This window comes from Somniosus microcephalus, chromosome 12 (genome assembly GCF_052327205.1).
Source record: "Somniosus microcephalus isolate GS21.2 chromosome 12, FLI_Smic_1.0, whole genome shotgun sequence".
Taxonomy (NCBI): domain Eukaryota; kingdom Metazoa; phylum Chordata; class Chondrichthyes; order Squaliformes; family Somniosidae; genus Somniosus; species Somniosus microcephalus.
In genome coordinates this window covers 84,698,920-84,724,867 of record NC_140998.1, presented here as the reverse complement: position 1 = coordinate 84,724,867, position 25,948 = coordinate 84,698,920, and positions in this window count along the sequence as shown.

The following is a 25,948-nucleotide window of genomic DNA, read 5'->3' as shown; positions in this document are numbered from 1 at the left end:
CTCCCCTTGTTACCGGAGCCATGTCGTTAATTTCATCCTCATCACTACTTTCATTATTCGAGGGGGTGGTAGGGGCGGAGGGCCGTAGGCTGCTATATGGCAGGAGCGACATGTTATTCCCTGCCACCATTTCTTTAAGTGTTCGTTTTAAGTCACTTACTTTCTCCTTGAGAGACTTGTTTTCTTCCTCTGTCCTCTTACACTTTTCTTTAACTGTATTTACTTGTTCTAGCAGACCATTTAACTGGTGTACTAACATTACTCCTGCCTTCTTAGTCTTATCTTTAGTCTGGAAGTTCCACCAGACTCTTTGGCATTCTAAAGACTGTGTGATATCCCACCCGTCTTTCTGCATACACTTAATACTGGATTGTCTTTTTGTCATAAAGGTGTGTGACAGGGTCCCTTCTGGTCCCTTCTTAACTTGTTTACCTTCCATAGGATTTCCCTCGGATCCTTTTTGGACCTCTTTATCTTTCTTCCCCATATTTGAGAGAGAAAATATACTCACGGCCACGGATCACAGTCTGAGCGTTTCTCAGATGAATCGCATGTTTTCACCACCACGAGCTTCAATACTCACGGCCACGGATCACAGTCTGAGCGTTTCTCAGACGAATCGCGTGTTTTCACCACCACGAGTCCAGTCTCTAGGTAGACGGGATCAGTGTCTCACCGGCAACCGTATCTTATCCTATAACAAATTTAGGCATAACAACACTACACATTTATCCTTCACAAAGACAATCCTTAACTTATACTTAATTAAAATACTAAACTGGTATCCTTTCTGGTAGTCCGGTCCTCTAAGATTCTTTTGATGAGTTACTAATTACCCGAGACACCCCGTCGAGCGTCCCCCGTAATTTCCACTCACCCTGCTCGCAGCGCCAAATTGATATAGAATTAATTAGTGCCTGAGCGGACTAAGTGATATACAAAGTCGACGCGTACCCAACTTAACTCTCTGCTTTAAATAAACTGGACACGGACACCAAGCAAAGGAGAACAGTATTTATTGTACTACAGAGCTCTGGGAGAAGCGCTAACACCTTATGGATGTGATCGCCAAACTTCTCAATTTTGCAATAGCAGCCGTGCTCCTTTTATACCATTTAAAAACAGGAAAGATACCATATTACATTTGACCAATCAGGCACTTTAGCATTCTTTAACTTTGGCCAATCCGATAGCTTAGCAACCCTTAATCACATTCTATCAAAAACAAGTTGATCATATTATTATACCGTTAGCAAACAACTTAATTATATTACTGTTCTATGCAAGTGACATCACACGTTTGGTGTAAGCAGATCAAGTCAGCTGCCTGTTGTGCCAGTGTCTGCAAAATGTTAATGAATGTCCAGAATTTCAGCAGGCACTACGGTGCCATTTTAAAATTTCCTCCAACAGCATATATATACACAGCTGCACAATATGGCTTCTGGTAAGAACTGTACTGCCCATGTGCTTTTTATTATATACATCAGTAGTCCACCAGGTGGCTCTATTACACTTTTCCCTCCTTATTGAAGAAATTAACCATAACAAATAATCATTGTACATGACTTGCATGGTACAGTATACACAACTCTTGGTATACATTTCTCAAATGGAACCCATTTTATATTTCCAAATTCTACTATAGAATTCTGCAACATAAACAAAAGATCTGAAATTATTTTCCATCTTTACAAATTAAGCTTTACCATTGGTTTTCTGTTTCAAAGAGGATGCCTTCTTCCTTGAGCAGAACTTTCAGATCTTGTTGTAGAACTTTGACTCATTCTAGGCTGAGTCTGAGGAGAATTTTTCTTTAAGAGCTGACCTTGATCTACATTTGGACTCTCTACGCTTTCAGACTGTTTGTTTACCTGACTCGGGCTCAGACTTAAATTCTGACTTTCGCTTGGACTTGTTTCGGGTACGTCTGATGTAGGATTTGCTACTGGTACTCTACTTGTAACAAGACTATCTGACTCAAAGGAATAAATTGAATCATCCCAGCTTTCAACTCCTTCCATATCTGTAGTTAAGATATGATCAATGTGAACAAGCCTAACCTTTCCATGATCAAACATCTTGACCAAATATGTACGAGGCCACATATCTTCACTATTCTTCCTGGTAACCGCTTTAACCATTTATGGTGATGGTTCTTCACTCTAACCTTATGGTTAAACTTCACACTTCTCTCTCTAACGCTACCTTTATCATGACTCTTTCTGCCTTGATTGTTTCGCTTTAACAATGAGAACCTGGTACGTGGCTGTCGTTTGAGAAACAACTCTGCTGGTTTCCTACCAGTAATGGTAAGAGGAGTATTCCGATAGGTAATCAGAAAATTTGCCAGTTTGTGTTCCAATGACATCTGACATTTCTTTGGATTTGGATCCAACATTTGCTTAATGAGAGCACATTTGACAATTTGTACTGTGTGCTCTGCTGCACCATTTGAAGCAGGGTGGTACGGTGGAACTTTGGTATGTTTCACCCCGTTCCTGCTCATGAACTGTGTGAACTCTTCTAAACAAAATTGCGGCCCATTATCAGACACAATTTCTTCTGGGAGGGCGTATGAAGAAAACAATCTTTGCAAATTGTCTAGTGTTTTGCTTGTTATTATCTGCATTGGAAACACCTCTACCCACTTCGAGTGACTATCACTATGAATAATTGCTGTCCTTCTAGCTCAGCAAAATCTACATGTAACCTTTGCCACATTCTGGGAGGCCATTTCCATGGCTGTAATGGTACTGATGGTGGTTTCTTGCTCACCGATTGACGTGTTGTACGCTGACTGACTATGTACTCTATCTCTTTATCTAAACTTGGCCACCACAAGTAACTACGTGCAAAACTCTTGGTCAAGCACATTCCCAGGTGCTGGTCATGAAGATTTCCTAACAATTTAGACCTGAACCTATTTGGGATAACCACTCTTGCTCCCCACATGATACAATCTTTATCCACTAACAATTCATTCCTATGAACGAAGTATGGATAGATATCTTCCTCTGATACCTGGTTTGGCCATCAATTTGCTATGTAATCATACACCTTTGACATAATTAGGTCACATTTGGTTGCCCTACCAATCTCTTCAGCTATGACTGGCAGCTCATCAATGTATGGGTGTAACTTGTGATGGGGATGGCAACCTGGACATAGCATCAGCATTACTGTGATCAGCTGATCATCTGTACTCAATGTTATACGTGTATGCTGACAACATCAATGCCCATCTCTGCATTCGGGCTGCAGATAAGGTTGGAACTGGAGACTTTGGATGGAGGATTGCTGTCAGGGGCTTATGGTCAGTAATTATGGTAAACTTACGACCAAACAAGTATTTGTGAAACTTCTTGACCCCAAAAATCAATGACAAAGCTTCCCTTTTGATCTGCGCATAATTCCGCTCATTGGCACTGAGAGTATGTGAAGCAAAAGCAATTGGTCTCTCCTTCCCACTATCTACAGTAGTACATGAGAGATCACTGCCCTAACTCCATACGGATAGGCATCACATGCTAGCTTGATCGCCTTAGATACATCATAGTTAACTAACATGGTACTCTTTACTAACTGGCTTTTGCACACTTTGAATGCTGTGTCGCATTCTTTTGACCACCTCAAGGGACCTGTTTTCTCAATAGCTCATTCAGTGGATATAACAATGTAGCCAAGTTTGGGAGGAACTTTCCGTAATAATTCAAAAGACCCAAAAATGATCGAAGTTCAGAGACATTCTTGGGAATGGGTGCATTTCTGATTGCATCCAGCTTTCCCTTGGTTGGATGTAAACCATCTTTGTCTACTCTGTGCCCTAAGTACTCCACTGAGTTTTGAAACAACTTACACTTGTGAGCTGTCACTCGTACTCCGTGCTTCTCTAGCTGCTTGAGCACTTCATTCAACACCTCATCATGGATTTGCCTGCTTGGTGCTGAAATGAGTATATCATCCAAATAACACCCTACCCCTTCAATCCCTTGCAAAATTTGGTTCATTACCCCCTGGAACATGTCGGGGGTGGAAGACACTCCAAATGGTAGGCTATTGAACTGATATAGGCCTAGGTGAGTATTTATAGTCAAGCATGACTTGGACTCTTCATCTAACTCAAGTTGCAGGTAGGCATTTGTCAGATCTAACTTTGAAAAGATCTGGCCATCTGTTAGCGTTGTGAACAAATCTTCCTCATTTGGCAATATATTGGGTAGATTACACTCTAGAACCTGGTTTACGGTTACCTTATAATCACCACGCAGCCTTACCTTACCATCTAACTTAGTTACAACAGCAATGGGTGTAACCCAATTACTCAGATCTACCTTAGAGATAATGTTCTCAGTTTCTAGTCTTTTGAGTTCTTGCTCAACTTTCTCCTTGAGTGCGTATGGTACAGGACTTGGCTTACAGTAAACTGGTCTTGTGTCCTTCTGCACGCTGACACTCGCCTTGAAGTCTTGGATCGGACTGCCTGTTTCGCTGAACACCTTCGGATACTGCTTGATGACATCATCTTTCAATGCAAATTTTGCTTCTACACAAAAAATCTCATTCCAATCCAGCTTCAGTGATTCCAACCAATTTCTACCTATCAAGGCAGGCTTGTCTCCTGCCACTACTATGAGAGGCAAGCTCTGACACTGATCCTTGTATTTCACTGGTCTGGTGACACTCCTACTACAGGGATTTGTTCTCCTGAGTAGCCTCGCAGTTCTACCTTCGATTTCTCTAGTTGATAATCATGCAACTTGTCGTGATATAGTGATTCCGATACTACGCTCATGGATGCACCAGTGTCGATTACCATGGGTATCCTGGTTCCTGCATCATTTACTTGGCTGACGATACCTCGTGCTCCTGATGACGTGAATCTCCAGAAACTCCTCGTCTTGCTGCTGCTCTGCAACGGTATGTAGTGTCTGGCGATTTCTACTTCCAGCATTGCCGGTCGGTTTACTCTTCTGTCAGCATGCCTTCGCAAGATGCCCAGTTTTCTTGCAGTTGAAACACACTGCCTTCACATATGGACAAATTTGAGCGATATGTTGCCCCAGGCAGCGATAGCATGACTTCAATGCACTGTTACCTTGGCCAGTTGCTGAGACCTTGGAACCCAACTGCCTTTTACTTTTAGCCTGCAGCCGATTCACCTCAGTTGTCTGACGACTGGAAATGGCGCAAAACTCTCGGGAGTATCGGTCAGCCATGACCATCGACATAGCTGTCTGACAAGCTAAGTTAGAAGTCAAGTTAGGGGTTGTCAACAATTTACTTTTGATATGTTCATTTTTCAACCCACAAACAAAGCGGTCATGCAAAGCTCGGTCCTGAAAGTCTCCGAAATGACAGTGAATGGATAGCTTTTTTAAAGCTACAATGTACTCTTTGATACCCTCATCATTTAATTGATTGCGTGTTCCAAAACGATAACTTTCAGCAATTTCCAGGGGCTCAGGACTGTAGTGTTGTCTGGACTCTGGCAACGTCGACAGTTCAACCACATGTGCTCAAAATTACCTCAGATTTTTAAGTTTTTTCTGCAAAACAAAAAACATCTCCGTCGGTTGGCAGGATTATCCTCCTACAAAAACTTTAGCTAGGGAATCCGCAATCTCATCCTAGTCGCCAATTCTGTGGATATCTTGGGACAAAGCATATATATACAACTACACAACATGGTTTCCGATAAGAACTGCACTGCCCATGTCATCAATAGTCACCAGGTGGCGCTATTACACTAACCTGCGTCGAAGTCCAGGGTAATTCCCATTTGATTATCATTTACTTTTAATTTTCACTTTTCATCTTAGACAAAACCTTTTAATTTTCTCCCTAATCATATTTTGCAAAAAATATTATACGCAATCACATTCCAGCAAAAACAATTTTCTGAAGTACAACCACCACGACGATTTCTAACTCACTACATTATATGCCGCTTAAAATAAAATTTATCACAAAGCAAATGCATAAAAAAATCAGAAACTGACCCTTAAACCTGGCTGTAACAACTTCCCCCCTTTCCCTTTTCACAAACAGCATGAGGTCGCCCATCAGACTTCTGAACATCCTAGACTCCAGGTACAACCATCCCCCCGACACGTCATAATTAATCTGAACTGAGCTTACTATCTAGCCTGATCCTGAGCCCAAGAGGAAATATTAAGGGGTTTAGCATCTTTGAAAGTAAATAAATCACCAGGCCCGGATGAAATGTATCCCAGGCTGTTAAGAGAAGCAAGCAAGGAAATAGCGGAGGCTCTGACCATCATTTTCCAATCCTCTCTGGCTACAGGTGTGGTGCCGGAGGACTAGAGGACTGCTAATGTTATATTATTGTTTAAAAAGGGAGAAAGTGATAGACTAAGTAATTACAGGCCAGTCAGCCTAACCTCAGTGGCACTTAAGAACATAAGAATTAGGAGCAGGAGTAGGCCATACTGCCCCTTGAGCCTGCACCGCCATTCTATAAGATCAGGGCTGATCTTTGACCTCAACGCCACTTTCCTGCCCTATCCCCATATCCCTTGATTCCTCTGGAGTCCTAAAATCTGTCTATCTTAGCCTTGAAAACACTCAACAACTGAGCATCCACAGCACTTTGGGGCAGAGAATTTCAAAGATTCACAACCCCCTGAGTGAAGAAATTCCTCCTCATCTCAGTCTTAAAAGGCCAACCACCTATCCTGAGACTATGCCCCCTAGTTCTAGACTCTCCAGCCAGGGGAACAACCTCTCAGCATCCACCCTGTCGATCCCCCTCAGAATCTTATATGTTTCAATGAGATCACCTCTCATTCTTCTAAACTCCAGAGAGTATAGGCCCAATCTACTCAATCTCTCCTCATAGGACAACCCTCTCATCCTAGGGATCAATCTAGTGAACCTTCGTTGCACCGCCTCTAAGGCAAGTATATCCTTTCTTAAATAAGGAGACCAAAACTATGAGCAGTACTCCAGGTGTGGTCTCACCAGATCCCTGTACAATTGTAGCAAGACTTCCTTACTCTTATACTCCAACCCTCTAGCAATAAAGGCCAACATGCCATTTGCCTTCCTAATAGCTTGCTGTACCTGCATGCTAACTCTCTGTGTTTCTTGCACTAGAACACCCAGATCTCTCTGAACACCAACATTTAATAGTTTCTCATTATTTAAAAAATATTGGGGGAAAAATTCATTAGCGACCATTTTGGGTCACTAACATCGCCTGGGCGCTAAATTTAACGCCCAGTGAAAAATAGCACCGGCGATCGCTAACTTCAGTTTTAGCGCCCCAAGAGGGAGCTGGAGCGCTAATTTAAGTGCTCCACTTCCTTCTTAGATCGCTAACCTCGAATATCGGGGCAGTGCGTTCTGCAGCACTACGCACTGGGCCACATAGTGCTGCTGCATGGAAGGTCTCTTCCCCTCATTAAAGGGGAAGGCCCAAGCCCACAACTCTGCAGGGCCCTACCTGGACCACCGGGAAGTGGGGTGCCGTGCCAGCAGCCCGACACACAAGAGGAGTGCTGGGCTGCCAGATCGCGGCACTGACCCCGCGTTCAAAGTAAGTTGGCCGATTTCTTTATTTCCCTGCCTGCCGCCTCCCCTTTAGTTAGGGTCCCGCAAGCCTCCTGCCGCTCCATTCCCACCCCCTGTATCGGTCGCTGTTATCGTCCGGCACAGATTCAGGGGGTGTGGGCCAATTTTGCAGGCGGGGTGAAAACGGGGCACTGCGCACGGTGATGACTGGTTACCACCACCGCTAAACTCCCGGGGGCGCTAACAAGAGGCGCAAATGCACCAAATTTCTAGCTCATTCTGTTTTTCCATTCTTCCTACCAAAGTGAATAACCTCACATTTCCCCACATTATACTCCATCTGCCACCTTATTGCCCACTCACTTAACCTGTCTATATCTCTTTACAGGCTCTTTGCGTCCTTGCGTGAGGCCAATTTCAGTGGATTGAGAATGGATCTGACCCAGGTAAATTGGAATCAAACATTGGCAGGCAAAACTGTAATCGAATAATGGGCTGCCTTTAAAGAGGAGATGGTTCAGGTACAGTCGAGGTACATTCCCAAGAGGGGGAAAGGTAGGTCAGTGCTCCCTGGATGACGAAAGAGATAGAGAGTAAGATGAAGCAGAAAAAGGGGGAGTATGACAGATGTCAGGTTGAGAATACATGTGAGAACCAGGCTGAATATAGAAAGTTCAGAGGGGAAGTGAAAAAGGAAATAAGAGGGACAAAGAGAGCGTATGAGAATAGATTGGCAACTAACATAAAAGGGAATCCAGAAGTCTTCTATAGGCATATAAATAGTAAATGGGTAGTAAGAGAAGGAGTGGGGCCAATTAGGGACCAAAATGGAGACCTACACATGGAGGCAGAGGGCATGGCTGAGGTACTAAATGAATACTTTGCACCTTTCTTTATGAAGGGGAAGTCATGTTTGACAAATTTGCTGGAGTTCTTTGAGGAAGTAACATATAGGGTGGATAAAGGTGAACCAGTGGACGTAGTGTATTTAGACTTCCAAAAGGCATTTGACAAGGTGCCACACAAAAGATTATTGCTTAAGATAAAAAATCACGGGATTGGGGGTAATATTCTGGCATGGATAGAGGATTGGCTATCTAACAGAAGGCAGAGAGTTGGGATAAATGGTTCATTCTCAGACTGGCAATCAGTAACCAGTGGTGTTCCGCAGGGGTCAGTGCTGGGTCCCCAACTCTTTACAATCTATATTAACGATTTGGAGGAGGGGGCCGAGTGTAACATATCAAAGTTTGCAGATGATACTAAGATGGGAGGGAAAGTAGTGAGTGAGGAGGACATAAAAAACCTGCAAAGGGACATAGACAGGCTAAGTAAGTGGGCAGAGATTTGGCAGATGAAATACAATACTGGAAAGTGTGAGGTTATGCACTTTGGCAGGAAAAATCGTAGAGCAAGTTATTATCTTAATGGCAAGAAACTGGAAAGTACTGAAGTACAAAGGGATCTGGGGGTCCTGGTGCACGAAACTCAAAAGGTTAGTATGCAGGTGCAGCAAGTGATTAAGAAGGCCAATGGAATGTTGGCTTTCATTGCTAGGGGGATAGAATATAAAAATAGGGAGGTATTGCTTCAGTTGTACAAGGTATTGGTGAGACCGTACCTGGAATACTGCATGCAGTTTTGGTGTCCATACTTAAGAAAAGACATACTTGCTCTCGAGTCAGTACAAAGAAGGTTCACTCGGTTAATCCCGGGGATGAGGGGATGGACATATGAGGAGAGGTTGAGTAGATTGGGACTCTACTCATTGGAGTTCAGAAGAATGAGAGGCGATCTTATTGAAACATATAAGATTGTGAAGGGGCTGAATCGGGTGGATGCGGGGAGGATGTTCCCGATGATGGGTGAAACTAGAACTAGGGGGCATAGTCTTAGAATAAGGGGCTGCTCTTTCAAAACTGAGATGAGGAGGAACTACTTCACTCAGAGGGTGGTAGGTCCATGGAATATGCTGCCCCAAAAAGCTGTCGAAGCTACATCATTACATAAATTTAAAACAGAAATAGACAGTTTCCTAGAAGAAAAGGGAATTAAGGGTTACGGGGAGCGGGCAGGAATTTGGACATGAGTCTAGATCGGATCGGTCATGGCCCTGTGGGTAGCGGAGCGGGCCCAGGGGCCGTGTAGCCTGACCCTGCTCCTGTTTCGTGTGTCTAATTCTGTTAGATTCAGGAGATAGTCCTGTGATAGTGGATTGGCGGTTAGGATCAGATCAGACATGATCTTATTGAATGGCGGAGCAGGCTCGAGGGGCCGATTGGCCTACTCCTGCTCCTATTTCTTATGTTCTTATGTAAGTCATAGTGAAAGAGGAGATAGTTGAGATACTGGATGGGAAAAAATTGATAAAGAGGGGTACTAGAAAGGCTAGCTGTACTTAAAGTAGTATAAGTCACCAGGACCAGATGGGATGCATCCTAGGATGCTGAGGGAAGTAAAAATGCAAATTGCGGAGGCACTCGCCATAACCTTCCAATCCTTCTTGGTTCCAGAGGACTGGAGAATTTCAAATATTTCACCCTTGTTCAAAAAAGGGTGTAAGGATAAACTCAGCAACTACAGGCCAGTCAGTTTAATGTAGCTTTTAGAGGAAGCTTTTAGAAACGATAATCAGGGACAAAATTAACAGTCACTTGAACAAGTGTGGATTAATTAAGGAAAGCCAGCACGGATTTGTTAAAGGCAAATCGTGTTTAACTAACTTGATTGAGTTTTTTGAGGAGGTAACAGAGAGGGTTGATGAGGGCAATGCGGTTGATGTGGTGTACATGGACTTCCAAAAGGCGTTTGATAAAGCGCCACATAATAGGCTTGCCAGCAAAGTTGAAGCCCATGGAATAAAAGGGACAATGGCAGCATGGATACGAAATTGCTAAGTGACAGGAAACAGAGAGTAGTGGTGAATGGTTGTTTATCGGACTGGAGGAAGGTACACAGTGGTGTTCCCCACTAGGACCACTGCTTTTGATATATATTAATGATTTGGACTTGGGAGTACAGGGCACAATTTCAAAATTTGCAGATGACACAAAACTTGGAAGTATAGTGAACAGCAAGGAGGATAGTGATAGACTTCAAGAGGACATAGACAGGCTGGTGGAATGGGCGGACACATGGCAGATGAAATTTAAAGCAGAAAAGTGCGAAGTGATACATTTTGGTAGGAACAAGGAGGAGAGGCAATATAATCTAAAGGGTACAATTATAAAGGGGGTGCATGAACAGAGAGACCGGGGGGCTATATGTGCACAAATCGTTGAAGGTGGCAGGACAGCTGAGATGAGGAGGAACTACTTCACTCAGAGGGTGGTAGGTCCATGGAATATGCTGCCCCAAAAAGCTGTAGAAGCTACATCATTACATAAATTTAAAACAGAAATAGACAGTTTCCTAGAAGTAAAGGGAATTAAGGGTTACGGGGAGCGGGCAGGAATTTGGACATGAGTCTAGGTTCGGATCGGTCATGGCCCTGTGGGTAGCGGAGCGGGCCCAGGGGCCATGTAGCCTGATCCTGCTCCTATTTCGTGTGTCTAATTCTGTTAGATTCAGGAGATGGTTCTGTGATAGTGGATTGGCGGTTAGGATCAGATCAGCCATGATCTTATTGAATGGCGGAGCAGGCTCGAGGGGCCGATTGGCCTACTCCTGCTCCTATTTCTTATGTTCTTATGACAGGTTGAGAAAGTAGTTAAAAAGCATATGGGATCCTGGGCTTCATAAGTAAAGGCATAGAGTATAAAAGCAAGGAAGTTATGATGAACCTTTATAAAACACTGGTTCGGCCTCAATTGCAGTATTGTGTCCAATTCTGGGCACCGCACTTTAGGAAGGATGTGAAGGTCTTAGAAATGGTGCAGAAAAGATTTACAAGAATGTTTCCAGGGATGAGGGACTTCAGTTACATGGATAGACCGGAGAAGCTGGGGTTGTTCTCCTTAGAGCAGAGAAGGTTGAGAGGTGATTTGATAGAGGTGTTCAAAATCATGAGGGGTCTAGACAGAGTTGATAGAGAGAAACTGTTACCATTGGCAGAAGGGTCGAGAACCAGAGGACACAGATTTAAGGCAGAAGATCCCAAGGCGACATGAGGAAAAAAAAATTTATGTAGCGAGTGGCTATGATCTGGAATGCACTGCCTGAAAGGGTGGTGGAGGAAGATTCATTCGTGGCTTTCAAAAGGGAATTGGATAAGTACCTGAAGGAAAACAGGGCTACAGGGAAAGGGCTGGGGCATGCGACTCGCTAAAGAGCTCTTGCAAAGACCTGGCGCAGGCTTGATGGGCCGAATGGCCTCCTTCTGTGCTGTTGTGGCGTTGCCACATTGGGGAAACACTGTGTGTATGTAGATAAACCTGTATAATCCCCTTTTAACTGCTGTACTCCCCTCCCCCCGCAAGACAGTTGCAAGCTGAGAGGAATAAGGCACGTTCAGACTTGCCTGCTGCTGATAGAAGGAAAACCAATCAGGTTCCAGCAGGTGACCAATCCGTGAGTCATCACAGGTTCGCGGGCTTCACGAATTCAGTACTGTATTGTGAGAGTTGGAGTAAAGACCTATTTCTTGTAGCTCGCTGTGTTGCCTATTTCTTTACGCGGGAGACCGTAGTCCCCCACACTGTAACCATTCTATGATTCTATGATTCCTCACATCTTACTTTTCCACCTTGCTTTGTATCGTCAGCAAACTTGGATACATTGCACTCGGTCCCTTCATCTAAGTCATTAATATAGATTGTGAATAGCTAAGGCCCAAGCACTGATCCTTGTGACACCCCACTTGTTACAGCCTGCCAATCTGAAAATGACCGGTTTATCCCTACTCTCTGTTTTCTGTCGGTTAACCAATCCTTTATCCATGCTAATACCTTAACCCCAACACCATGTGCCCTTATCTTGTTTAACAACCTTTTATGTGGCACTTTATCGATGCCTTTTGGAAATCCAAATATACTACATCCACTGGTTCCCCTTTATCTACCCTGCTAGTTACTTCCTCAAAAAACTCTAATAAATTTGTCAAACATGATTTCCCTTTCATAAAACCATATTGACTCTGCCTTATCATATTATGATTTTCCAAGTACCCTGTTACCACTTCCTTAATAATGGATTCCAGCATTTTCCTGATGACTGATGTCAGGCTAACTGGTCTGTAGTTCCCGGTTTTCTCTATCCCTCCTTTCTTGAATTGCTACCTTCCAATCCGCTGGGACCTTTTCTGAATTTAAGGAATTTTGGAAGGTCACAACCAATGCATCCACTATCTATGTAGCCATCTCTTTTAGCACCCTAGGATGTAAGCCATCAGGTCCAGGGGATTTGTCGGCTTTTAGTCCCATTAATTTCTCAAGTACTTTTTCTCTACTGATATTAATTACGTTAAGTTCCTCACTCTCATTAGCCCCTTGGTTCCCCACTGTTTTTGGTATACTTTTTGTGTCTTCTACTGTGAAGACAGATAAGAAATATTTGTTTAAAGCCTCTGCCATTTTCTTGTTCCCCAATATAATTTATCCTGTCTCAGTTTCTAAGGGACCAATGCTTACTTTTGCTACTCTTCCTTTTTACATACTTGTTGAAGCTCTTACAATCTGTTTTTATATATCCTGCTAATTTACTCTCATTCTATTTTCTCTCTTTTTATCAATTTTTTGGTCATCCTTTGCTGGTTTCTAAAGCTTTCCCAATCCTCAGACTTATTACTACTCTTTGCAACATTATAAGCCTTTCTTTTAATCTAATACTATCCTTAACTTCTTTAGTTAGCCACAGATGGATCACTTTTCCCATGGAGTTTTTATTTCTCAATGGAATGTATATTCATTGAGAATTTTGGAATATTTCTTTAAATGATTGCCACTGCTTATCTACTGTCATACCTTTTAATCTAATTTCCCAATCTACCTTAGCCAACTCACCCCTCATACCTGCGTAATTGGCTTTGTTTAAGTTTAAGACTCTAGTGTCGGACTTAAGAATGTCACTTTCAAACTCAATGTGAAATTCTATCATATTATGATCACTCTTTCCTAGAGGATCCTTTACTATAGGTTTACTAATTAACCCTGTCTCAATACACAAAACAAGATCTAAAATAGCCTGTTCCCTGGTTGGTTCCATGACGTATTGTTCTAGGAAACTGTCTCAAATACATTCCATGAACTTATCCTCCAGACTACCCTTGCCAATTGATTTACCCAATCTATATACAGATTTAAGTCCCCCACGATTATTGTATTACCTTTGTTACAAGCTCCTATTATTTCTTGATTAATACTCTGTCCAATGGCATAGCTGCTGCTTGGGGGTCAATAAACTACTCCCACCACTGTTTTCTGCCCCTTGTTATTTCTTATCTTCACCCATACTGATTCTACTTTCTGATCTGCTGAGCCAAGATTCTTTCTCACTACTATCCATATGTCATCCTTTATTATCAGGGCTGCTCCTCCTCCTGTTCCAGTCTGCCTGTCTTTTCGATATGTCAAGTACCCTGGAATATTTAGTTCCCAACCCTGCTCATCTTTCGGATGAGATGTTAAACCGAGGCCCTGTCTGCTCTCTCAGGTGGACGTAAAAGACCCCATGGCACTATTTCGATGAAGAGTAGGGAAGTTATCCCCGGTGTCCTGGTCAATATGTATCCCTCAACCAACATCACTAAAAGCAGATTATCTGGTCATTATCACATTGCTGTTTGTGGGAGCTTGCTGTGCGCAAATTGGCTGCCGCGTTTCCCACATTACAACAGTGACTCCACTTCAAAAGTATTTCATTGGCTGTAAAGCGCTTTGAGGCATCCAGTGGTCGTGAAAGGCGCTATATAAATGCAAGCCTTTCTTTTATGTAAAAAGCAGCACCTCCTTCCCCCTCTGCTCCGAATTTCCACTCTCTCCAAATTCCCAAGTTTTAACTCTCTGTTTAAGTGCACTCCATTTAACACACTCTGTGCTGACCACTCTGTGCATCAGCAAATACTGTTTGGTATAAGTATTGGAAAAAATTCTGACGGATAGTATTAATCGTAATTTAGAATGGCACGGATTAATCAAGGACAGTCAGCATGGATTTGATTAGGGAAGGCCATGTCTGACTAACTTGATTGAATTTTTTAAGGAGGGTTGATGAGGGTAGCGCATTTGATATAGTCTATATGGTTTTTAGCAAGGCTTTTGACAAGGTCCCACATGGCAGACTGGTCAACAAAGTAAAAGCCCATGGGATTCAAGAGAAAGTGCCAAGTTGGATCCAAAATTGGCTCAGTGGCAGGAATCAAAGGGTAATGGTCGACAGGAGTTTTTGTGACTGGAAGGCGGTTTCCAGACTGGAATGGGTTCCACAGGGCTCAGTGCTAGGTCCCTTGATTTTTGTGGTATCAATGATTTAGACTTCAATGTAGGGGGCATGATTAAGAAGTTTGTAGATGATACAAAAATTGCCCGTGTGGTTGATAGTGAGGAAGAAAGCTGTAGACTGCAGGAAGATATCAATGGACAGGTTAGGTTGGCAGCAAAGTGACAAATGGAATTCAATCTGGAGAAGTGTGAGGTAATGCATTTGGGGAAGGCTAACAAGGCAAGGGAACCCTCCGGTGGCCAGCCCCGAAGTTTACTTCACTCCTCCCCCACTCCCCCTGAGATGATCTTGAGGCCAGCCACGATCCTCTGATGGCCGGCCCCGATGTGATGTTTTCTTCCCGCCCCCTCCCCTCTCTCCCCCACCCTCCCACTGATGACCTTGAGGCCGGCCACAATCCTCTGCTGGTCGACCCCGATGTGATGTTTTCTTCCCTTCCACCGCCCTCACCCTGCCCGATGGTTCAGGCCAGCTACGATCCTCTGGAGGCCAGCATCAATCTTCCTCCCCGCTCCCCCACCCGGCCGGTCCCACGACATCTCCGATCTTTTCTTCTCCCCCTCCCTAGTCCCTCGATGGCAGCAATCTTCTTCCCTCCTCCTCCCCACCCCCCGGTCCCTCGATGGCCGCAATCTGCTTTCCTCCCCCCCTTCCCTCAATGGCTGTGACCTTCTTCCCTCCCCCCACCCCCTCCCATCCCACGTCGTCCCCGATCATCTTCCCTCATGGCCCCTACCCCCACCATCGTCCCCCGGAGACCAGCACCAGCCCCAGCCTGATCCTTCCACCGGCCCCAATCTGATCCCTCTCTCCTCTGTGCGGCCTAGTGCCGCAGGCCTACCTGCCCGCAGGCCTACCTGCCCACAGCCAGCCAGCCTCTGAATCTGGCTGGCTGCGTGCGGGAAATCAAGGCTTCAGATGCAAATCAGGCCCTGCCATTAAAGTTGGCAGAGCCTGTGGGAAACCCGTTCCCCGGGTTTCCCGCCTGCATTGGAGCCCCCCGCCCCCAACCCGCCTTCCCCATGAAAATCCAGCTCATTGGGCCGAATGGCCTCCTTCTGTGCTGTAAATTTCTATGATTCTAAGCCTGATCATTAGCGAACCTGTGATTCTTCTTCCCCCTCACAGAGGTAGGGCTGGAGTGTCAAAGTGCCCACTCCCTGCTATTGAGTGACTGCCAGCCACACACCAGAAAATCAGCCTGAGCGACAGGAGTGGCTAGAGACTGGGGAATGGATTTTTCAGAGGTTCAGTTGTAAACATTAAGAATGAGAATTCACAGTGTATCTAGTGCTAAATAATGTATGCGGTCTACCTTAGTTTTCTTCTCCTTCTCCAAGAGCATTGTATTGAATGCTATAAGATTTCTAAAGGATGCTCCTTTGAGTTAGATTTCCTCTTATTCATAGTCAATAGATCGAAAAGCTAGCCTTAATTGAATGGCACTATAATAATTTTCAAACATAAAATATATTCACCTAGAAATTCAGTTGCGTTCGCCAGCCGTTAACGCCATAAGAGGGGTAGATTTCCAGCGCTAGGCACTTAGCGCCCGGGCGCAGAACGAACTGCGCCTACGCCCAACTTCAGTTGTCATTTAGCGCCGGCGCAAAGTGTTTGCGCCCGCTCAGCTGCGCGCGCAGCTTATGACGTCATTTCGTCGTGCAACGCTGTTTGTGCGCCCCAAACCGGAAATTCAGTGGCGCCCGCCCAATGTGGGCGTGGCGCTGTTAAGAACTGTGAAGTGGAACGCAACAGAGGCCCTGCGGGCCTCGGGGAGCGCTAATTAAAGGGCACTTACACTGACCTATAAAGCCCAGCCATTTTGCTGCAATGACTTTAGTGCTTTGGATTTCTGGACAGAGACCAAGGAACAGAGCTTACTGATTTGGGACAACATAGGAGAGGTATTTTTGGCTTCTGGCCAGAGCTTGGAAATTTGATTCATTGTGATTTCACTGTTTGCAAGTTTATTATGGGGGCTGTATGGGGTGGCAACCCTCAGTTGCAGCATTATGTGCGAAGGGCTCGCAGACGCTGTGTGAGAGGGCCAGCCATGCCTAGACGCAGAGGGGCCATCGGGCGTCGGCAACGTAGGCCTTACCCACTCAGGGAATACCGGCAGCAGGTGTCCTATCTCACCATGACTGCCGCGCAGTGTGTTAAGAGGCTGCACTTCAGAAGGGAGGTGGTTGCAGAGATCTGCCAGCTGCTTCACCGAGATCTGCGTCCGCAGCTGATGTGCAGGACGTCTCTCTCGGTGGAAGTGAAGGTCACGGTGGCTCTGAACTTTTATGCAAGCGGCTCCTTCCAAGCCGCTGCTGGGGACATAGCGAACATCTCCCAGTTCGCCGCGCATCGCTGCATCCGGCAGGTCACCGATGCCCTTTTCGCAAGGAGACACCAATTCATCTCCTTCCCCATGACCCTAGAGAGGCAGGAGCAGCGTGCAGTCGGATTTGGCAGGATCGCGGACTTCCCCATGGTGCAGGGCGCCATTGACTGCACGCATGTGGCTATGCGGGCACCTATCGACAATGCTGAGGATTACCGCAACCGGAAGGGCTACCATTCCCTCAATGTACAGCTGGTGTGTGACCACAGGCAGCGCATCCTAGCTGTCAATGCCCGCTTTCCAGGAAGCAGCCACGATGCATTTATCCTGCGCCAGACTACTGTGGCTGACATGTTCGAGGCACAGCCTCCACCAAGGGGATGGCTTATTGGGGACAAGGGCTACCCTTTGTGTACATGGCTCATGACCCCGCTCCGCGCACTCAGGACCCCTGCGGAGGAGGTATACAACGAAAGCCATCAAGCCACAAGGAACATCATAGAGCAAACGATTGGCATCCTCAAGCAACGGTTCCGCTGCCTGGATCGCTCCGGCGGATCTCTACAGTATTCGCCAGATAGAGTCTCCCAGTTCGTCGTCGTTTGCTGCATGCTGCACAACCTGGCTATCCGCAGGACTCAGGCACTGCCACCTGACGTAGCACCACCACCTCAGGAGGACGCACAGGAGGACCATGAGGAGGAGGAGAAGGAGGAGGAGTACCAGGCCAGGAGGGAGCCACAAGGTCCAAGGGCCGTCCGCCGGCGGCTTATTGAACGACACTTCTAGGCCCCCTGTCAGGGAATGGCTTGTGGCAATGAACGCACCTGAATGCAGCCGCTCCGCAAGCCCTCAGCCGCTTAACGCAACAACCACTGGAAACATGACACCTGGACAAGCTGAATAAATAAAAAGCTTTATTTAACAAACTCAGGGCCCTTCCCACATGAAACAGAAAAACAGACAACACCCCCCAAAAAACTGTGAAAAGAATATCTCACTCCCACAACCTGGGGAGGAATAACAAAACTTGCCCATCCAATTGGCCTTCATCCTCGGCCTTACCAAAAGAAGCCCCCCCCACAACAGAACACAAACACCCTCATATAAAAAACCATTGGCCTTCATCCTCGGCCTTACCAAAAGAAGGCCCCCCACAACACAAACACCCCCATATAAAAAACACCGTTGCCACCATACTCTACTGTGTGTGCCGAGAGGGCGAGTCCTTGTGCAGCCTTGTGCGGCCCCTGCCCGACCTGTTGCTCCGCCTCAACCTGGGCCCTGTGGGTGTTGCAAGGCTGGGGGAAGGCTCCTGAGGGGCAGAATGCGTGACGGCAGATGCCCTTGGGGGTCGGCCTAGACGAGGTCCGGCCCTGGAGGGGCCGGCTGCTGACTGCTGCAGCTGTGGCTGCGCAGCATCAGTCTCTGCAGCAGCTCGTCGCACCTTGGCTGGGGGAGTTGCAGTGGCGGCTGCAGCAATGGGGGCAAGCTGGCTGATGGCACGCGCTCGCTGTTCGCCAGAGACACTGGCACTCGGCCGGGCTGGCAGTGCAGCAAGTGCAGCAATCTGGTGGAGGCCAGACCGCTGTGCTGCAGCAGGGCGGCGGGTGCCCTGGCGATGCTTCCGCGACACAGCGAGTGTGGCAGAAGTGAGTGCCCGAACTGCCCTGGTCTGTGCCCGCATCAGATCAGTGAGTGTCTGCACGGCACCACTCATGAACTCGCGACTCGCGTCCTGCGCTGCCGCGAGTTGGTGGACACCCCTGACCTGTGCTGCCGCGAGTTGGTGGACACCCCTGTCCTGTGCTGCCGCGAGTTGCTCGACAACCCTGTCCTGTGCTGCCGCGAGTTGGTCAACACCCCTGGCGTGTGCTGCCGCGAGTTGCTCAACACCCCTGGCCTGTGATTCCCCGAAAGCGGCCACACTATGAGCCAGGGACTCAATGGCCTGCGGCAACTGTCCCACAACCCCCATGAACTCCTTGTGGCGCCGCTCCGAATCCGCCGACATTTGATCAAGGAGGCGCACCTCCTGGGCGAGGTCCGTCTCCGGACTGGAGGCCGGACTCTCCCTCTGGGGAGAAGGCCACCGAGCTGGCCGACCCTTCCCGCGTGCCTGGACGCCACTGGGCCCAGCAACTGCCCTCCCCTGCAACACTTCCCCCCTCTGGGGAGAAGGCCGCCGTTCTGCCCGACCCTTCCCGCGTGCCTGGACGGCATTGGGCCCAGGAGCTACACCCCCCTGCAACACTTCCCCCTGGCTCTCCTCCAGGCAAGACGTGTCCCCTCCATTGCCATCCCCTGGCGCAGATGATGCTTCCCCCGATGTGCCGCCTTCCTGTTGGTCCTCGTCGTGCTCCTCTTCCGAGGGTCTGGCACTCTCTGCTTCAGGGACCTCCTCCTCACCAGCTGAAAGCAGGAAGGCACAAGAGTAGCTTTACAGTGAGGACAGGGCGTCAGCGAGGGAGGCATGAGTGGTGGCATTCAGCGCATTGGTCGGACAGTGACAAAGGATGTAGATCTGATGCGCTAGGGGAACGAGAGAGGTCCAAACGGTCATGTCCTTACCATTGGGTCACAGCACAGGGTCGGCATCTCCAATGGCAACAGGGCCAACCACCCGGCCACGCATGAGTCGAGCCATGCTCTCCTCCAGCTCACTGAGCTCCTGGAACTGGGCACGGCCTCCCCTGGTGACATTCTGGCTCTTCAAATTCTGGGCCATCTTGGCCTGCAAGAGAAAGGACGGCCTCTAAGTACATTGTGGTGGCCTGTTGTTGTGTGCACTGCCTCCCATGGTGGAATAGCTTGGCCAGTGTGGTGCCCTGTTGTTGTGTGCACTGCCTCCCATGGTGGAATAGCTTGGCCAGTGTGGTGGCCTGTTGTTGTGTGCACTGCCTCCCATGGTGGAATAGCTTGGCCAGTGTGTTGCCCTGTTGTTGTGTGCACTGCCTCCCATGGTCGAATAGCTTGGCCAGTGTGGTGCCCTGTTGTTGTGTGCACTGCCTCCCATGGTCGAATAGCTTGGCCAGTGTGTTAAGTGCAGAAAGTGCTATTGAGGATCATGCCAGTGCCATAGCTGCGGGAGGAGGGCTGGCCATTAGGCCTTTGAGGTCCCTTTGCCCATAATGTGAGGTGCACATGCAAGGATGAGGAGGACACTGGAAAGGGTACTCACCTTGACCATCCGAGTGAGGTCGTTGTACTTCTTGCGGCATTGGTCACCAGTCCTGGGGACATCGCTGTTGACTGACACCCTGTGGGCGATTTTCCTCCAGGCTCTCCTGTACTGCCTCCTGGGAGCCTTCTTGCCACTGTCCGGGCACAAGATCTCTTTGTACCTTTCCAACCCCCTAACCAGCACCCTCAAAGCATGCTGGGAGAAGCGCTGCGCTCGTTCACGGGCCTTCTCCATGGCTTCAGGCGCTATTTGGGTCCACCAGCAGTGTTCAGGCCTAGCTGCAGGGCTCCACTATCCAGGGCGTGGCTGCAGACAAAGTTGACCCTTCCCCCTTTAAGAGCTGGCCGGTGTCAGGGTGTCTGCTGTCAATCAAAACATGACCGCACCTGCGCTGCGCCCGGCCTCGGCGTTATCAGTCCGCACCGCCGGCTTAGCGCCTGAAGATAGGAGTGCAACGCCAGTTTCAGCGCTCGCCCAAACTCTTGGCCAGATCTACTGAATTTCGGCGAAGTGACCTGCAGTTTCCAGCGGGCGCTAACTTTAGCGACCGCCCGACTTTACCGCCCCAAAAGTGGCTATATTGAATTTCTAGGCCATTGAATACTAATATAAGTCCATATAAAGTTCACAGCACAGAAAATTAATATGAATCTAAATCAATGCAGATAAATGAATGCATGAAACAGACTCTGCAATTTAATGATTCTGTACACTTGACAAGGATCTGGGTGGTTATCTGTGCTGTTTAATCCACGTTCCAAGGCACTCAGAACTACTTCAAACTCCTCACAATATGAAGAGTTTTAATTTGTTTAGAATGAAAGGAGGTTATTATCAGTTGTACAATTACTTTCTCAATTTAAACCCACTTGTAGTTTGTAGTGTTGCTATAAAAATGCTGCAGTTTTTATAACTGAAACCTTGACATCCATAAGTTATCACAGCAACAAGAACTGGTTCTGAAATTAAAAGGCAATCTTTAGTAGATATATCATTAGTCAACTATTTACCAATTTTCCAATTAAACATACCATTTAATAAATAGCTGCAAATATTAATCTCTAGCAGGTTGCTTAGATAGGTAAATAAAAGTGACAGAAGTAAATTGTATGAATCATAGAAAATTACGGCACAGAAGGAGGCCATTCGACCCATCGTGCCTGTGCCGGCCGAAAAAGAGCTATCCAGCCTAATCCCACTTTCCAGCTCTTGGTCCGTAGCCTTGCAGGTTACGGCACTTCAAGTGCATATCCAAGTACTTTTTAAATTGTTGAGCATTTCTGCCTCTACCATCCTTTCAGGCAGTGAGTTCTAGACCCCCACCGGCCTCTGGTTGAAAAAGGTTCTCCTCAACTCCCCTCTAATCCTTCGATCAATTACTTTAAATCTATGCCCCCTGGTTATTGACCTCTCTGCTAGGGGAAATAGATCTTTCCTATCCACTCTATCTAGGCCCCTCATAATTTTTTATACCTCAGTCAAGTCTCCCCTCAGCTTCCTCTGTGCCAAAGAAAACAACCCCAGCCTATCCAATCTTTCCTCATAGCTAAAATTCTCCAGTCCTGGCAACATCTTCGTAAATCTCCTCTGTACCCTCTCTAGCGCAATCACATCTTTCCTGTAATGTGGTGACCAGAACTGTACACAGTACTATAACTAGTATTTTATATGGTTCAAGCATAACCTCCCTCTTCTTATATTCTATGCCTCGGCTAATAAACGAAAGTATCCCGTATGCCTTCTATACCACCTTATCTACCTGTCCCTCTGTTCCTCTACACTTCTCAGTATCCTACCATTTATTGTGTATTCCCTTGCCTTGTTAGCCCTCACCAAATGCATTACCTCACACTTCTCCAGATTTAATTCCATTTCCATTTGCATGTGTGCCAGTATGTGCTCCAGATAGTCAAAAAACATTTCTAGCAAATATTCATAACAAAGTTCACTAATAATTCAGAAATAATAAGGGAAAAAAGAAAGATTAGTGAATTATAACATCATTGACACAACTCAAAGCACTTCACACAATAAATAACTTTTTGAGTATGTAGTGTATGTACCTTGAAGAAGGAACTATATTCTGCAGCCCCTGTATACTGCAGCACCAGTAGTGACCACCCCTGTATATAAGCCTGTGTAGTAACTTTGTATAGTAGTTCCATTTGTATAGTAGTTCCAGTTTTGTCTCCATTCAGTAAACACCTGTTATAACCAACTTCTGCAGTCCGTGTCTCAATTACACACGGACATTACATTGGCGACAAACAGATCCGAACTTACCTACAGTTCTGCACCACCTCACGAGGATCCATCCCTGAAGCGAAGTTATTAGAGGTCGAAGCCAGAAGGAAGAAATCCAAAAAGGAAAAAAAAACAAACAGAAGAAACGGGCGTCGACCGTGGGCAACCGCCCTCTGATTCATCGAATTCGAAGATTTGCAGGAGAGGCTGTCGAGAGCTGGGCTTGGTTATCCAGTCTATGGTGTTCCAGCTAATCGGGCTGGTGGCAGGTAGTACACTGATCCTTCCTGGGCTGCGGCAGGCTAGAGCTCGATCGGGTGGCTTTTCAACGGGGCCGAGCAGTGTTGTCGGGAAGAGGAGAGAGAGAGAGAGGGTGGAGCACACAGGGCGCAGCCGGTGCTACGAAGCCGGGCAGCGTACAGACCCGAGAAGAGGGAGGAAAGTGTCCCATAGGGTCTGCTCTGACGACGGGAACAGTAAGTAAAATAAAAGAAAAAGAAATTAGAAGCGCAGAAAGCCGCGAGGAGCTGCAGTTTGCCACGGGGACCGCGGAGAGCGGCGTTGGCAGCAGCGCAGGGGGAAGCGCGCGAAGACCATAGGGTGTCGCCATCAAGGCATAAAATGCCAGCAACAGCGCTGGCAGCAGCGGAAAAGGCAGAAAGCGCGGGAGACGCCATCTTAATCCAGCGGGGAAGAAGGCAAAATGCGGGAGGCGCCATTTTGTTCAATCGGGGAAGAAGGCAAAGCGCGGGAGGCGCCATCTTAGATCTCCAAGATGCCGAAGACTGGCAATATCACTGCCTTCGATAATGCAATAGAAGACTGGACCACGTATGTGGAAAGAGTCGAAGTATATTGCAAGGCAAATGAAGTAGCCGATGAGAAAAAGGCATCGGTACTATTAAACTTAATGGGCGCAAGAACGTACGGCCTATTGCGGAACCTGATCACTCCAGTCAAACCGATGGCGAAGAGTTTTAATGAAATTGTTGATATCCTACAGGAACAGCTAAATCCTACACCGCTGCTGATAGCAGAAAGATTTAAATTCCACAAGAGAAATCAGCATAAAGATGAGAGCAATGCTGATTACTTTACAGAACTACGCAAGCTATCAAAGCACTGCCAGTTTGGAGCAGGACTGGCAGATACCCTACGGGACAAATTTGTCTGTGGACTCCTGAGTGAAGGAACCCAGAAGAGGTTACTCTCAGAGAAAGAGCTGACGCTAGATAAGGCTTTCAGCGTGGCAGTATCGTACGAAGCAGCAGCAAGGGGAGCTGCGGAAATACAGCAAAAGCCACAGGAATACGGCACCCATGAAATGACACGGGGATTTGAAAAATGTTATCGCTGCGGCAGAACAGCCCATGACCAGAAGGACTGCTGGTCCAAGGACAAAACATGCAGGCAATGCGGAAAGATGGGATACATTGCACGAGTTTGCAGGTCTGGGAAGAAGACTAACGACAACAAAAAGACTACTAAGGAACAGTACAGGAAAGTACAAAAGATGACGAACAGTAGTTCTGAAGACCAGAAGAGCGATAGTGAATCCGGGAACAAGAGACTAAGCTGTCTCAAACTACACAACGTAATCGCAAAAGAGGATCACCAAACCATTTGGGTCACCCTCACGATAGCAGGGTCCCAAGTCAAAATGGAATTGGATACAGGATCAGCCCTGATCGTCATGAATCGACGAGACTACGAGCGGCTATTCTCACACATACCCTTGAAAGACACATCCATTGTCTTGAAGACATATACGGGGCAGAAAGTATACCCCAGAGGGAAAATAAGGGTGCCTGTCGAATACAACGGCAAGGAAATACAGAAATTATATCTGTACATACTGCAAGATGGTGGACCACCGTTATTGGGACGTGAATGGATCAGAAAGATAAGTTTAGACTGGCACTCCATTCAGGCACTGACTGTGGCTGGTAAAAAGGATGACAACGTCACACCTGGACGATTGTCAAAAATCTTAGCTAACGCTAAAGAGGTATTTCAACAAGGACTGGGAACTCTTAAAGGCGTAACCGCCTCGATAAAAATAGAAGAGAATGCAATTCCCAAGTTTTTCAAAGCAAGACTGGTACCGTATGCAATTCGCCCAGCCATCGAGGCAGAGCTGGAGAATCTGGAGAATGCAGGCGTGTTATCTAAGGTAGACTGGAGCAAGTGGGCGACACCCATCGTTCCTGTCATGAAGAAAACGTTAAACAATAAGTCTGAGGAGCCAAGGAAGGTTCGCATCTGTGGGAACTTCAAGGTGACTGTGAACCCAGTCCTTCACACAGCACACATATCTTCCGAGGATAGAAGATATTTTCGCCTCACTATCTGGAGGGAAACGTTTTACAAAATTGACCTAGCGCAAGCATATTTGCAGATGGAGGTTGAAGAATCCTCTAGGAAATATCTCACGATAAACACTCACAAAGGTCTTTACCAGTATAATCGACTGGTATTCGGAGTTGCATCAGCTCCGGCTATATGGCAAAGAGCGATGGAACAAGTTCTGCAAGGGATTCCGGGGACTCAGTGTTACTTGGACGACATCCTAGTGACAGGTGAAAATGACAGTGAACACCTTGCCAACCTAGAGCAGGTGCTCACTAGACTAAGAGAACATGGGCTACGAGCCAATCACCCCAAGTGCGAGTTTTTTAAGAAACAAATATCGTATTGTGGCCACGTGATTGATGAAGAGGGGTTACATAAGTCCCCTGACAAAATTGAAGCGGTAGTTAAGGCTCCAGCGCCTGAAAATGTGTCGCAACTGAGGTCATTCCTCGGATTGGTGAATTACTACCATCAGTTTTTGCCGAATTTGTCCACAATTCTGCACCCACTGAACACCCTGCTACAAACTGGAGTAGCATGGAAATGGAGCAATGAATGTAAGCGGGCCTTTCAGGAGTGTAAAGGCCTGATCACTTCCAGAGAAGTATTGGCTCACTACAACCCATCACTACCGATAAGACTAGCGTGTGATGCGTCTTCCTACGGCGTTGGAGCGGTACTGTCACATAAATCCCTTGATGCTTCAGAGAGGCCGATAGCTTTTGCGTCACGCTCGTTAACTGCAGCCGAGCGTAACTACGCCCAGATTGACAGAGAGGCCCTCAGCCTGGTGTGGGGGGTGAAGAAGTTCAATCACTACCTGCACGGACAGAAATTTACTCTACTAACTGATCATCAACCCCTTGTCTCCATTTTCAACCCTAAGAAGGGCGTCCCGATAATGACAGCACAACGGCTAC